Raw genomic sequence first — 16,379 nt, forward strand, 5'->3', positions numbered from 1 at the left:
ACCAAGCTCTCTATACTCATTCTTCAGGACCTCCTCACTCTTTCTTCCTACGTCATAACGTCATAAAACATTGTAACTAGACCACTGACCCCTTGCTGAGAAAAGAAAGCTACGGAAAAATATTGTCAAAGCCAAAATTTTAATCTAAAGTAAGTTAATAGAAACATAGAAAACCTACAGCACAATACAAGCACTTTGGCCCACAAATTTGTGCCGAACATGTCCCTACCTTAGAAATTACTAGGCTTACCCATAGCCCTCTATTTTACTAAGCTTCATGTACTTATCCAAAAGTCGCTTAAAAGACCCTATCGTATACGCCTCCACCATGGTTGCCAGCAGCCCATTCCACTCACTTACCACACTCTGTAAAAACTTACCCCTGACATCTCCTCTGTACCTACTCCCCAGCAGATTAAACCTGTGTCCTTGTGGCAACCAATTTAGCCCTGGGAAAACACCTCTGAATATCCACACAATCAAGGCCTCTCATCATCTTTTACACCTCTATTAGGTTACCGCTCATCCTCTATCGCTCCAAGGAGAAAAGTCCCTGACACCCTTTCTATGGCTTCCACATCCTTCCTGTACGTGAGGAAACCAGAACTGAGCAGGTACTCCAAATTGAGTCTGACCAGGTTCCTGTACAGCTGCAGCATTACCTCTCGGCTCCTTAATTCAATTCCATGGTTGATGAAGGCCAATACACCGTATGCCTTCTTAGCCACAGAGTCAACCTACCCGGCTGCTTTGAGTGTCCTATGGACTCGGTTCCCAAGATACCTCAGATCCTCCACACCGCCTAGATTCCTAACATTAATACTATATTCTACCATCATATTTGAGCTACCAAAATTAACCACTTCACACTTATCTGGGTTGAGCTCCATCTGCCACTTCTCAGACCAGTTTTGCATCCTATCAATGCCCCATTGTAACCTCTGACAGCCCTCCAGACTATCCACAACAACTCCAACCTTTGTGTCATCAGAAAGCTTATTAACCCATCTCTCCACTTCCTCATCCAGGTCATTTATAAAAATCACAAAGAGTAAGTCCCAGAACAGATCCCTGAGGCGCACCACTGGTCACTGAGCCACATGCGAAATATGACCCGTCTACAACCACTCTTTGCCTTCTGTGGGGGAGCCAGTTCTCGATCCATAAAGCAATGTCCCCTTGAATCCCATGCCTCCTTACTTTCTCAATAAGCCTTGCATGGTGTACCTTATCAAATTCCTTGCTCAGTTCTGGTTTCCTCACTACAGGAAGGATGTGGAAGCCATAGAAATCCTTGTACCCTATATCTACTGCTCTTCCTTCAACAATGTGTTTAATCACATCCTCAAAAAATTCAATCAGGACCATAAGCACGACCTGCCCTTGACCAAGCCATACTGACTACGACTACTCCTATTTATGATACCTTTCCAAAAGTTCATAAATCCTGACCCTTGAGATCTTCTCCATCAAATTACAAACACTGAGATAAGACTCACTGGTCTATAAATTCCTGGGCTATATCTACTCCGTTTCTTGAATAAAATAACAACATCTGAAACCCTCTAATCCGCCAGAATCTATCCCGTCCACATTGATGCTGTGAAGGTCATTGCCAGCAGCTGAGCAATCTCCTCCCTTGACCCCTGCTGTACCCTGGGTTACATCTCATCTTGTCCAGGTGACTTAAACAAATTGATGATTTCCAAAATCTCCAGCACATTCTCTTTCTCAATATCTACATGCCCTTGCTTTTCAGCCTGCTTCACATCATCACTACAATCACCAAGATATTTTTCCAGAGTGAATACTGAAGTAAATTATTCATTAAAGTACCTCCACTATTTCCTTTGGTTCCATACACACTTTCCCACTGTTACACTTGATAGGTCCTACACTTTCATATCTTATCCTCTTGATCCTCACATACTTGTAGAAGTCCTTGGAGCTTTCTTTAATCCTGTCTACCAAGGCCTTCTCATGGCCCCTTGGGGCTCTCCTAATTTCCCTTCGAAGCTCCTTCCTGATAGCCTTACAATCTTCTAGATCTCTAATATTGCCTTGTTCTCTGAACCTTTTGTAAGCTTTTCTTTTCTTCTTGACTAGATTTATTACAGCCTTTGTACACCACGGTTCCTGTACCCTACCATAACTTCCCTGTCTAATTGGAACGTACCTATCCAGAACTCCGCACAAATATTCCCTGAACATTTGCCACATTTCATCAGTACTTTTCCCTGAGAACATATCTTTCCAATTTAAGCTTCCAATTTCCTGCCTGATAGCCTCATAATTCCTACTTACTACAAGAGAATGCTTTTCGAACTTGTCTGTTCCTATCTCTCTCCAATGCTATTGTAAAGGAGATAGAATTATGATCCCTATTTCCAAAATTCTCTCCCACTGAGAGATCTGACACTTGACGAGGGTCATTTCCCATTTGTTATAACAGTGCGCATATCTCACCATGTAGTTCAAAGTTCAAAGTAAATTGTATTCTCACAGTGCATGCACGTCACCACATTCAACCCTGAAATTCATTTGCTGCAGGCCTCCTTTGTAAATCTTTTGAATAGTAACTGTGAACTGTAAATATCAGGAACTATAAACTGTAAACAAACAGTGCAAATGCAGAAAAATAAATAGCAATAAGTAATGAGCATGAAATAACAATATAACAGAGCCCCTAAATGAGTCCTTGCATGAATGCCGCTGTCCCCTTTTCTTCAGGTCCCTGATGTTTGAGGGGTGGTAACTGTCCTTGAACCTGGTGGTGCAAGTCGTGAGGTACCTGTTCCTTCGACTTGATGGTAGCAGTGAGAAAAGAGCATTGTCTGGATGGTGAGGATCTTTGATGATGGATGTTGCTTTTCTACGACTATGTTTCATGTAGATGTGCTCAGTTGTTATGTATGTTTAACCCGTGATGTACCTGAGCTGAATCCACTACCTTTTGTACGATTTTCCACAAAGGGCATTGATGATCCTATACCAGGCCATGCTGCAGCCAGTCAGCACACTTTCCACCACACATTTATAGAAGTTTGGCAAAGTTTTCGATGACATGCTGGATCTCTGAGAGCCCTGAGAAAGTAAAGGTGCAGTCGTGCTTTCTTCACAATAATATTTATATGATGGGTCCAGGACAGATCCTCTGACAGAGACACACTGGAATTTAAATTGACTCTCTTCACTTCTCATTGTCCAATGATTACTGGCTCATGGTTGTCTGGTTTCCCTCTCCTGAAGTCTGCAATCTGTCCCTTGGTCTTACTGACACTGAGTGAGAGGTTGTTGTTATTATGCCATTCAGACAAGCTTGATCTCTGGAGTCTTGCTCTGTAAGATCTGTCTGTATGCAGGTAGGACAAGTACAGTCAAATTATCTGACTTAGCAAAATGCGGTGTTGGGAGCAAACAATAGGCATTCCTTATTGTAGTTCAGTAGAGGTGTAGTGTGTTGGGACCTCTGGCACAAAAGGGTACTACTTTCAGATTCACTTTTTTCAGCTACTTACAGGAAAATGAATACAACGGAACTTATGAAAACTATAAACAGCAAAGACTGACAGACAACTAATGTGCAAAAGACAGATCATGCAAATAAAACATTAATTTTACTGTGACATCCAGTTGTAGAATACTTGAAAGTGAGTCTGCAAATTGTGGAATCAGTTCAGTGAAGGAACCTGTGTCATTTCAAGACCATGACTGCTGGAGGGTAAAAACTCTTCCTGAAGCTGGCGGTGTGGGACCTAAGGCTCCTGTGCATCCTTCCCGATGGCAGCTGTGAGAAGAGAGCATGAGGTGGATGAAGGATGTTGTTGATGATGGATGCAGTTTACTTGTAGAAGTGCATCTTGTAAGTGTACTGAATGATGGGGAGGGCTTTGCCTGTGATGAACTGGGATGCATCCACTAGTTAGAAACATTGAAACGCTACAGCACAATACAGGCCCTTTGGCCCACGATGCTGTGCCAAACCTGTACTTTATTTTTGAAAATTTGTTTTAAAAATTAACTGTTGTTATCCATTGCCCTCTATTTTTCTAAGCCTCACATACCTATCCAGGAGTCCCTTAAAAGACTCTATGCTATCCGCCTCCACCACCTTTGCCAGCAGCCTATTCCATGCACTCACCATGCTCTGTGTAAAGAACTCGCCCCTGACATCTCCACAAAGTTCTTGTAGACCTTTCCTTTCCATTCCTAATCATTGTGTTTCCATATCAGGCCATGATAAATCCAATTAGGTTTCTCTCCACTGTGCATCTATATATGTCAAAGTTTTAGGTGTCATGCTGACTATACGCAGGTAGAGTCGCTGCCTTCTTTATAACGGCACTTACTGCTAGTCCCAGGACAGATCCTCTGAAATGATAATGCTGAGAAATTTAATGTTACTGACTCTCTCCAACTCCAGTCCCTGATGATGACTGTCTCGTGGATCTCCGGTTTCCTCCACCTGTCGTCAGTGATCAGCTCCTCGGTTTTGCTGATATTGAGTGAGAGGTTGTCATTGTGGCATCATTCAACCAGATCGTCCATCTCCCTCCTGAGGGCAAATGTGTCAGAACCTTTGATAAATCCAACAACAGTGATGTCATCGGCAAACGTAAATATGGTATTGGAGTTGTATTTAGCCACACAATCGCTGGTATAAAGTGAGTAGAGTAGTGGACAAAGCTCACAGCCTTGTGGTGCACCAGTGCTGATGGTGATTGTGGAGCAGATGTTGTTAACATCTGAGAAGAAGATTACATGAAAATCAGCAAAACATAAGAATGAAAATAAGTTATTTTTTCCACAAGCATCTGAAAAATGGGGGCCCATTTGTCCATGCTGACGTTTGTCCATCCGCAAGGAGTATTGTGAGCAATGCTGGACTCTTTATCCAAGGAAAGATGTTCCAGAGCAGTTCACAAGAATGACCCAGGGAACTATGGAGTGAGTGATCCCGGCTGAAAGTGGAGAGTGGGGTGGGTGGAAGGATGTGTTTAGTGCTGGAATCCCTTTGAAGATGGTGGACTTCATGTAGAATGTTGTGCTGAATACGAACACTCGTGAGGTGGTACGTAAGGGCAAGGGGAACTGTAAACCTGTTATGGCAATGAGAAGATGGGGCAAGGGCAAATGTCTGGAAAATGGGGGGATAGCTGAGGGTGAAAGCAGCAGCAATGAGAGAGGAAGGGAAACCTTGTTCTTTGCAGAAGGAAGTCATCGCTGTTATTCTGGCAAGGAAAGCCTCATCCTGGGAACAGATGTGGTGGCGACGAATAAAAGGATGACATTTGTACAGAAGACAGGGTGGGAAGAGCGGTAGTCAAGATAGCTGTGAGAGTCAGTAGGTTTATAGAAAGATATCACCAGACAGTCTGTCTCCAGAGACCAACTGCTGCTGTCTCCTTTTATACACAGTGTCCCGACCTTCCCGAAAATCGCGCAGAGAGAGGCGAGGAGGGGAGGAGACAGTCAGTATGACAGACAGAGCTGAAAGCGGCCTCTCGTCGTCCAGCTCCACGTTCACTCTCCCTCAACCACCAACTTCCAATGGTTTATCCGCAACAGAACAGAAACACAGCGCTTGGATAAACCTTCAGACGCACAGTGTTGGTACTGATCAGTCTGTAAAGTTTACACCTAACACTCTGGATACCTGACACATAAACTCTCTAAATTTCTGCTGAAATCTCCTAAAACTTAATAATGTTAATCTGGAACAATGATTGACTCAAAGATGGGAATTCTGACATTCCAGTAAAACACAGAGACAGCTGGAAACACACAGCATGTCAGGCAGTGCCCGTGGATAGAGAAACAGAGTTAACGTTTCAGGCCGAAGCCCCTTCATCATATACATTCAGTCCACATTCCGAATTCCGTCTGAGGCTGCGAATGGACTTTTGTGAATGATGCACCAGGTCTCCAAGTTCCCTCTGCACCACCAGACCCTGTTGCCTTTGAACAATTAGAGAATGTTCTGTATTAGTTATTTTTCCTGTCACACTGTACAAGTTCACATCCTCCCTCCCCCACAATATCCCAGCTGCCAGACCTGGGTCCAATCACATCACCCTTTGTAATACTCCTCACTGCTCTTCACAAATCATTTCCCATCTCTGTTTGTCATCAGCAAGTTTAACACAGTCTGCACTCATTTTCCCCAACCCCCTGTGATGGAGCGGCTTATCAAACGTGTCCTGGACATCTCAGATCAGTGTGTCCCTGGGTCCCTTTATCCACAGTTGGTGTTACTGCTCCAACCACTCGATTGTACTTGTTAAACGTGCAATCACTTTCACCAAACCCTGTTGAGTTTGCCTGATGGTTTGAAGTTTAGTAGGTTTGCAATAATTTCCTGCTTTGTTACAGATCCAAATATTTTCCTGGTACAGGTGGTGATCTGACAGGTCTGGAGTTTCCTGTTTTCTGCTTTTGCTTCAGACTACAGAATCTGCAGCATTTATTTTAATTATTTTCTATTTGCTTATTTTTTTCCTACTTGGAATGAAGGACTTACTCAATTTGTTTTCTCTACAGACGCAGTCTAGTTTATTTTTCCTGACCATCCTCACCCAGGTCTGCCGTCACATCGAAGTTTATTGATACGGTTCATTTGGTCCTCAGTCTGGCTATTTAGGAAATTGGATCCAGAACTGTCTTTGCAATAGGAAACAGAGTGATGGCAGAGTGCGGTTTTGTGATCAGATGCTGGTGACGTGCTGTTTCACTTCGATCTGTACTGGGACCTTTGCTGTTTGTGATATGGCTGAGTGATTTGGGAGTGGATGTAGGGACCGTGAGCAGTAAGATCACACTGAGTGTGAGATGGGTGGAGTTATTGCTGTGTGGAGGGTGGTCTTAGGCTAAAGGGTGACATCGATGTGGTGGTGAAATAGACTGAGAGCAAAACAAGTAGGTCAGTTTGTGTGAGAGCTGGGATTCCCCATTAAACAATCCCAAAGCCCCGACAGGGAGAGGTCAGGGGGATAATATGTGTCATCTCTGCAATAGTGTAATGAGCAGGAAGAGACAACCCTTTCATCTGCCATATCAGTGGCTCTTAAATGAGCCTTTTGTTGTGTTTGGTGCTGAGGCCAGGCTTAGGCTAGCTTCTGGCAGATGCAGTGGGTCATCTGAATGTCTTTGGGCACAGGGGTGACTGGCTTGGTGTGGATGGTGCAAAGAGCCTCACCAGATAAGCCTCGCTGGCCTCCTGCAGGCCTTTGATGGCTGAGCTCTGGAAGCGTGGATCGGTTTTGAAGTCTTGCGTGATCTTTTGCACCTGATGCTGGAAGGGAAGTTTGTGGATGAGCAGCTCGGTGGATTTCTGTAGCATCGCTTCCCCCTCAGAGTCACGGTGATGGGCCAGTAGGGCCCCAAGAATACGTACACAGACACCCAAGGATATACAGTGCTCCTTTACATTTAGCAATTATTTTACAGGGATCGGTATTTTACATGTTGCTTCCATGTCGGCTCATTAACCAGCCACATGCCACAAAATCGTACCACTGACACTCAGTCAAGAGTTTGACCATAAAATTTCAGATCAATTAATATTGAGGATGATATGGATAAATAAAGAGATGTATTGATCCTTTGTAAAACACATATATTTTAGCTACTGAAAGCTTAAACCTGCATCTATTCACCCGCTGTTCAACATTATTAATCACGAATCACATTCCATTTACAATTAAACTGAATTTTCTACCTCTAATCCATTAAGATCCATTCATCTGCAAAAATTGATATCCCCGCTCCCACCAGTACCTATCTCAGAGAAAGTATCAGTAGTCATAATATTAAAAAATAAGGACTACAATCTCATTCTCCAGCACATAGAAGCCCAAATGTACCTTAACCACCCTTACCTGCCTGGAACCTACATAAAAAAACTTTGGAAAAAATGTACATCCTTCCTCTCACTCCAAATTTCCATAATTTAATCCTCTCATAACATATCATATGATTTTTCAATATCAAAATACTGCATTTTGCAACTTCCTTATTTCCCTGTGCTTTCCTAATATCATCTTCCAAACATAATGTCATTCAGCTCTTTTAAAATCCGCACTGATAAAATGCTATATCACCTCTCTCTCCCAAAATAAAATTCAATCGTTCTATTACCATACGTTCCATAAGTTTACCCTAATGATATTGGGCTATAAATAGAAGGATCCTATGGGCCTTTCCAGGTTTTGGACCATTTTCTCTGAGGAACCAAGATGGCCTAAGCTCCAAATATGATCCAAAAATGGTAATATTATCTCAAGAGTTGTAAGCCATCTGTTGAAACATGCAATAACATATATCACCCTTTCCTGGAGCCGTCTGACCTGTACTATCAAAACCTTTCTTAAATTCGCACAAAAAACTATACATCACTATCACTGCTAAAGATGGCTTCCAATACATCAGCGGATTCACTTAAAACCTCATCCTTACATCATTTAGGCTCTTAAAATTAAATTATATTGATTATGAATTGCAGAGAATTACTAAGCCGGTGCTTAGCCTTCTCTAGATCAATACTGGAATGTTAATTCTATGAGTTAATAACAACCCCCACCCCCCCAATTTTCTTAATCGTTCCCCAAACATCTCTAAGTTTAATGTCGTGTCAACACTATCACAAGATAACCTCCAGTAAACCTCTTTCAGAACCTTCAACAATTTCCTCACCACACCCTGTGGCCTTTCATACTTAATAAGATCACTTGGAGAGTGATAATTCCCAACTCTCGCAACCACCTTATGTCTCTCCCTAATTGCCTCTGCACACTCCTCCATCCTCCATGGTACTGTATTCATCCTACCAATGCCATTTTAACAGGAGACACTTACACAGCAGTTTGATGAATAATATGACATAAACCATTCATTGCAGAAATCCATATAATCTTCGATGTTCAGCCCTGACCGACATTCATAACATAAAAACTCTCCCAATTTGCTTTACCAAAATTCCAACTCGCAAAAGCAGATTCTGGTCCCCTATATAACTCCAAACACAAGCTTAAAAATATAGGATAATGATCACTCCCCAATGTTTCATCACCTATGACATCACTCACTCCAACCAGAATGCTTGATACTGGAGTTAAATCTACAGCAGTTTTCAGCCTATTATAAACATTAAATCTCATAGCCCTCCTATCATTAAGGCACAAAGGTTAGAAATAACTAAAAATTCCTTTACCAACAAACCATTCCATGAATGGCCCCACAGTGAACTATGTGCACAAAAATCCCCACACCACACCATCCTTAGTGAGCTGGAGCTAGAATTGAATTGAAAATACACTTGGACTAAAATGTTAAGGGACCTGTGCTGTCGCCAGTGGGATCATCAGTTGATCTGTCACCTCTCCTCAGGAGTTTCGGCCCGCTTATGATCAAGGTTCCCTCGAGTAGGCGGGCCGGCAGTGCTAAAGCACCACCTCCAGCTGGTAAGCTTAAAAACTTGGCAGCTGTCTCTCAGAATTGTTGGTCGCTTCGATCCAACAGATCGTCTACTCTTCAGGTGTCTATGCAACTACTGGAAGGTTTGCAAAAGATGGAAACACTGTCCGATTATCTGCCACTCCGGACGTCCACTCCCATGATGATCCTTTCTCTGCTGCCTCAGTGACAGCCCTGCTGGTTGACTTGATCTCTCTTCTAGTGAAGCCCGGGTCACGCAGCCACTTCTGGAAAGTGAACACAGTAAAGCCACAGCAACCGACTTCGAATGGATAACTTGAGACCTTTCACCCTCTGTCTCTACGTATACATTCAAGCAAATCAAAGAAAAGCTTCCCACAAGAGATTTAGCAATTTAAAACCCCTAACTGTTGAATCAAATACATCTACTACAAGTGCCTCACACTTTATTTACATCCAGAACTCTATGTCCGATCCCTTTCCTTATTAAACTTGCAACACCACCCCCTCTACCGATTAACCTAACACATCTAATTACAACATAATCCTGCAAAGGGAAACATAAACGTGGTAACAGTCAGGTTTCCTGAATAGATATGATATTGGGTGAAATTGATAAATCCGAAATAAATGTCTTAATGTCTTGACAATCAGACTTCTCGCGTTCCACTGCAATATTCTTAATCCCATTATTTATCCGCAGAAGGAGACTGAAGTAGAGATACACCCACCTATTAAAGCATCATTTACAGTTTCCCACATGACGCCAGTTATGAATAGACGCTTTTCAGCAGCTTTCACAATAACTTTAATTTTCTCTGAACGGTAACTGGGCAGTACAAATCACCACAGGCTTTATAAACATCACATGCTTCAGTGTATCAACAAGTAAAATATGTTTAGTAATGGAACTTTAGTAATGCGACATATAGTCACTGATTTCACATTCTGTTTTCCAACTGGTAATACTTGATCAACATTTGGTTTAATTTTTCGCAAGGCATCTGCATAAGACACACTTTACTATAACCTTATCAACCAGCTGCCTTCTTAAGCACCTCACATCCTTATAAACTGCACTATGTTCTCCTCGCAATTACAATAATTAAACTTTCCAGCTTCACTTTCTTCATACTTATGTTCCCACTACACTCTCTACAACTTAGTTTCCCATGATATACTGCCACAATATGCCTAAAACTCTGACATTGGTAACATCGAAGCAGAGGTGGAATATAAGCTTGTCCATTACAACACATATATCAATGCAGTTAAACTCTCCATCCTTTCTCCATTTCTATCAACTTGCAATCTCTTTACCTTCTCTACCTTGCCTCCCAGTAAATGAGATTTAATGATTTCATCTCCTCTATCGAAATCTCCACCAGAACACCGGTTGTAACACCACTAATATCTCTATTTTCATGAGGCAACATAGATTCTATCTTACTTTTACCCAAATAAAGCACTCAAATATAACGCCTTCTCACACTTTCTTATCTTGAGTCACGATTAGCACATCACCTCCTCTTCCTTTCTTTTTCAATCCTTTTATTACATTTCAAATTAATAAGGTTATCGATATTGATAATGGTACATAGAGATCAGGATTACATTAATAAAGTTTGACATGGAAAAACACATCCTTAAAATAGCAAATAGTGTTTAGCCTCCCAATCTCTCAGTAAATAACCATGAAAAAAATATATTTATAAAAAGGGAAGAAAAAAACCCAGACGAAGAAAAACTAAACTTTAAAAAGAACAAACAAAGAATGTGCTGCCATGTTTCATTGGTTAAAATTTTAATTTTTGTTAACTCTGCTCCTGTATACATGAACAAAAAATCTAAAAAGAGGATGCAGAAAGAGTCGAATTACATGATATGAAAATATGGAATAAACGGCCTCCAAGTTTCTTCAAATTCAACCGAAGGATCCATAGTACCACTGCTATTATTAGCCCAAATTGAGATATCTTATCGTGTGGGAAAAACATTGAGGAGTGGTAGGAGGACTGAAAGCTTTCCATTTAAGTAAAATGGATCTTCTGGCTATTAATGTCACAAATGCAATTAAACGACAAGCTGATGAAGATAAGTGACTGGAGTCTATCACTGGTAGTCCAAAAATTGCCGTAATAGGATGAGGTTGTAAATCAAAGCGCAGAACTACTGAAATAATCCCAAAAATATCGTTCCAATATTTTCCTGGAAGAGGACAAGACCAGAACATATGTTTCTAGGAAGCTACTTCAGAATTACATCTACCACAAAGAGGATTTTTATGAGGGTAAAAACGAGCTAACTTATCTTTGGACATATGAGCTCTATGAAGCACCATCAATTGTATCAAAGTGTCTCTGGCACACATTGAAGAAGTATTAAATAGTTTATGAATTTTCTCCCATTTCTCTGTAGATAAAGTTATCTGAAATTCTTTTTCAGATTCAGATTCGGATTCAGTTTATTGTCATTTAGAAACCACAAATGCAATGCAGTTAAAAAATGAGACAACATTCCCCCAGAATGATAACACAAAAACATATGACAAAACAGACTACACCAGAAAATCCACGTAACGTTTGGCAATCCCCAATCCAGAGTCCGGAGAGGCTGCTGCGTATTAATATCGCGCTAGCGTTTAGCACGTTCCCCGGAAAGGAGCTCCAAAATCCACCAGACAAAAACAAGACCAAAAACTAAAGCTACGAGACCTGCACAAAACCACATAATTACAACATATAGTTACAACAGTGCAAACAATAGCATAATTGATTAAAAAAAACAGACTATGGGCACAGTAAAAACAGTCCAAGATGTTAAAGGTAAGTTCTGTAAGTTCAAAAGAAATCACTACAGTTTCCACAAGTCCCCAGGGTCCCGACAGACTCGCCATCCCAGTATTTCTTAGTTTTATCAGATGTATCTAGACGTATTTTCGTAATCAAATGAGAAGTAATTGCTATTAAACTCTTCTTAATGTTGAGCACAATCTATAATCCCTAAAGCAGATTTCAACTCTCTGGTTAAATTGCTGGAGGAAATCGGGGCTGATGAATGGTCTCGGCATGAATTGTCGACTGAACTCTTTTCCATAGATGCTGCCTGGACTGTTGAGTGCCTACAGCATTTTGCGTGTTGCAACAGTTAATTTAATGGGATTGATAAAAGAAGGTTGTTCCGGGTCAAATTTAAACAATACTGTAACTTGAAGTTGAATTTCATTTTTTTTTTCAAAATATCCAGCCCTTCCTCTCGATCAGTTGAAATCATTCCCAGATTATGCAACTTTCTTCCGTTTTCCAGATCTAGATTCAACTTCATTCCAACCTTCACCCGCACTCACCAGACTCTTCAGTTCCGGTTCCTTTTCTAGACACTCGCCCCCCCCCCCCACCTGAACATACATTATTTCCCAACATTCCCACGCATTCACAACCAGCATCATCAACCGCCACTGTCAGCAACTCGAACCCTCTTCATGTGTTCTCCTATGAATCAGGTCTAGGGGCCGAGCCACGCAACCCGTGTTGTAAAATCGTCACAAAATTTAAGCGTACATTCCTCCAGTGCACTTTGTAAGCGTCTGTTCCGAGGGTCCTGTGTTGCAGGAGGGGTTGCGTGGCTTTACGCCCGGCGGTAAACACGTCCGCATGGTATCGTTCTCTCCAAAGTGTTTCAGCTGTTCCTTTCTCTGTCTTCTCCACACAGTCACCCAGACAAACTGAGAGCGTCGGCAGGAGTGCTGGGAAAGTGCGGAAGTTCATATCTCACAGCAACTGCCCCTGTTTAATGTTTCGGAGTGAAGGATTTGGTCACCGAGTGTAACGCCGAACAGCGTTGAGATACAGTCACGATGAGGGATGACTGAAAAAAAACGCTGAACAGAACGTTCTCGTTCTCGGGAAACTCTCCAGTTCCGGGCTATTTGCACACTAGATTGTCCCATCTTCTCATACCGGTTTCATGTGAAGCAGGAAAATTTTCTCCCCATCGGTAAATTTCACCCCGGTCTCCTGCGTGACAGGCGGGGATTGAACTAACGAGGTATAAACAAGAGTGTGGAATCTCATACGGATGTCAGGGTTCAGGAGAGTTCATAAAGTCATTCTGATGTTTGTCCGTTGAGTGTAGAGCTGGCGCTTTTTACTCATCCCCTCCTCACTGTGTGACTGGAGGAGTCTCAGCATTCTTCAGTGATTCAGTCATTTACTGAGTTCAAGGACTGGCCAAAGGAAGGGTTCCCATTAGCATCCAACTGCGTGTTGTTTGAACGGACATTTATAATCAGCAGTTGTTTCCCCCTTCCTGAAACGTGAAGCAGAAAACCATTTGCAGCCCTTCGAATCTCTCGGGTCGATTCTCCATTTACTCGGATCCCAGGTGCTGTGTTTCTCCGGTCTGTCGGAATGTCGCGATATCCAGTGATCAGAATAGGAACTGCAACGGAGAGAGGAATGATCCTTCAGAAAACAGCTCAGAAAATGATATTCGAGTGACAGAATCTTATAGCACAAGAGAACATTCAGTATCCGAATCTCGTTTGTATCGGGGTGCGATGGTGGTATAGTGGTGAGCATAGCTGCTTCCCAAGCAGTTGACTCGGGTTCGATTCCCGGCTATCGCAGGTCGTTCACTTTTAGAACTATGAACGCAGAATTCACGGGCAATTTGCTGTGAATGAAGTTCACTCCATTGGATCAGATGGATCCCTCATGTACGATGGTGGTGATCCCTCATGTTGGAAGAGCCAGGACCCCAAACTGAATGAAAAACACAACATTAGACCCGGGAAGTCCGTTAGTTCCAAGGAATCGGCTCGAGGAAACGCACACTTTCTGGTCAAATCGAACAGGCAGAATCGTGATCAAAGACACAACGCGACCCGGATATTCTCTCGTTCCCCTCGTTCATCTGGCAGAAAGTACAAAAGCCTGAAAGCACAATTCACAGTCTCAGGGATAGTTTCAGTCCCACTGCTGTGTCTATTGAATGGTTTCCCGTTAGATCGGACGGACGCTTGACCTCACAATCCACCTCGGCATGAAGCTGCACCTTATGCTTTCCCTTTCGCTGTTACACTTTATTCTGCATTTTGTTATTGCTTCACCTTGTTCTCTCCCAATACACTGTGTAATGATTTGATCTCTATGAACAGTGAGGATGAGAAGCGTTTAACTGTATTTCGGTATATGTGACCGAAACACGTAGAACAGATTCAAATCCCACTGAGCCCGTTGCGGCAGCAGTCGGGAGCGCCGGCCTCCGGACAGCGCAGAGGTACCCAGCTGGTAATGAAACGCAGCAGAAAAAAAGAGCTGAGATCACAGAGGGGGAGCAGTGAGAGAGGGTTTCACTGAACTCTCATCGATGAGAAGATTCACACTTCTTCAAAGTAGGCATCCCCTATTGACTTCAATGGATCTGTGTTGAGAGGGTGAACGGCTTTCAGTTACTCGGTACAGACATCAGCGAGGATCTCACGAGGTCTGTACGTACCGGCTGCGTGGTGAAAAGGGCACAACAGCGTCTCTTTCACCTCAGACGGTTGAAGAAATTTAACACGGATCCCCAAATCGTAAAGACTTTCTACAGGGTACCATCCGGTATGGATGCATCACTACCCGGGATGGGAACTGTAATTCCCTCAATCGTAGGAATCTGCAAGGAGCGGTGCGGGCAGCCGAGCGTGTCTGTTGATATGATCTTCACAGTATTCAGGACATTTACAGAGACAGGTGTGAAATAAGGCCTGAAGGATCGTTGGGGACCCGCGTCACCCCAATCTCAAACTGTTCCTGCTGCTACCATCCGGGAAAGAGTACAGCAGCATAAAAGCCAGTACCAAAGGTTCCGGGACAGCTTCTTCCACCAGGCCATCAGACCGACTAATTCACGCTGATACAATCGTATTTCTATGTTATATTGACTGTCCTGTTGTACATACTATTTATTACATATTGCTATGTTGTACATTGCACATTTAGACGGAGACGTAACGTAAAATGTTTACTCTTCACGTATGTGAAGGACGTAATTAATAAAGTTCATTCAATTCAATTCCACGCAAGTGACTTCGCAGTGTTAACAGTTGAATCACAGAAGGACACCCAGCTTCATTAGTACCTCTAATGTTTGAATTTTCTCCCTATTTAGTAAATCAGTCACTTAGAAAATACATTGTTCGTTATATAATGCTTAATAATGGAGTCTGACGTCATGGTAAACACTGAAATCAGGCCATTTGACTGTTACCCACTTCTGTTCCTCAAAAATGTGTGGAGATATTTGCAATTTTCCAATGTCCGGAAACACTTCTGTATCTAGTGATTCTTGAAAAGGAGCAACTAACGCTTCCACCAACCGTTCAGCTACTCTTTCATATCTCTGCCATGAAGTCCTTCTGTCCCAGATGAGCTGGCGACATTCAGATTCTTCCGCTTCCCAAGCGCCTCAGCCTGTTCAGTTATGGGAGGCTACGGGACGACACCCAGTGACTGGGGCGTGGTAGGCGAGGCAAAGGTGGATACGCGGGACAAAAATGTTCAAAAGACATGATTAACTTGGTTGTGGGATACAGATGTAGACACGGTGTCCCGGGCCATGGAGACCAACGACTTGCTCCTTCTTTCTGTAGAAAGTGAAATTAATAGCCAGCGCTGGGACTGAGAATGATGAGCCGACATATTTTGATAGTTTTGAAGATTTCTCCCTGTGCCATAGACTGGGACACAAGTGTGCACCTTGATACATCAGAGACGAGGGACGCATGACGCTTTGATGATGCAAAGAATTAAAGCCAACACTTAAGCAAAAAATCAGAAGGGCGAAAGGAATGTAGAAGGCTGCTCTGGCAGTCAAGGGGAAGGAGAATCCCAAGGGCATCTACAGATATATTAAGAACAAAAGAATAGCAAGGACAACATCAGCGTGGTCATCTGTAAATG

General features: G+C 42.6%; 1 protein-coding gene and 1 non-coding gene across 2 annotated transcripts in view; one reads left to right on the forward strand and one right to left on the reverse strand.

The window, feature by feature from the left end:
* The window catches only part of LOC132383851 (uncharacterized), a 112,441-nt gene that overhangs the window by 24,345 nt on the left and 71,717 nt on the right, over positions 1 to 16,379 (reverse strand). The gene's annotated exons all lie outside the window — the stretch shown is intronic.
* On the forward strand, positions 13,988 to 14,059 carry trnag-ccc (transfer RNA glycine (anticodon CCC)). The gene has a single exon. It is a non-coding gene; the product is annotated as a tRNA-Gly (tRNA).

This window comes from Hypanus sabinus, chromosome 31 (assembly GCF_030144855.1).
Source record: "Hypanus sabinus isolate sHypSab1 chromosome 31, sHypSab1.hap1, whole genome shotgun sequence".
NCBI lineage: Eukaryota > Metazoa > Chordata > Chondrichthyes > Myliobatiformes > Dasyatidae > Hypanus > Hypanus sabinus.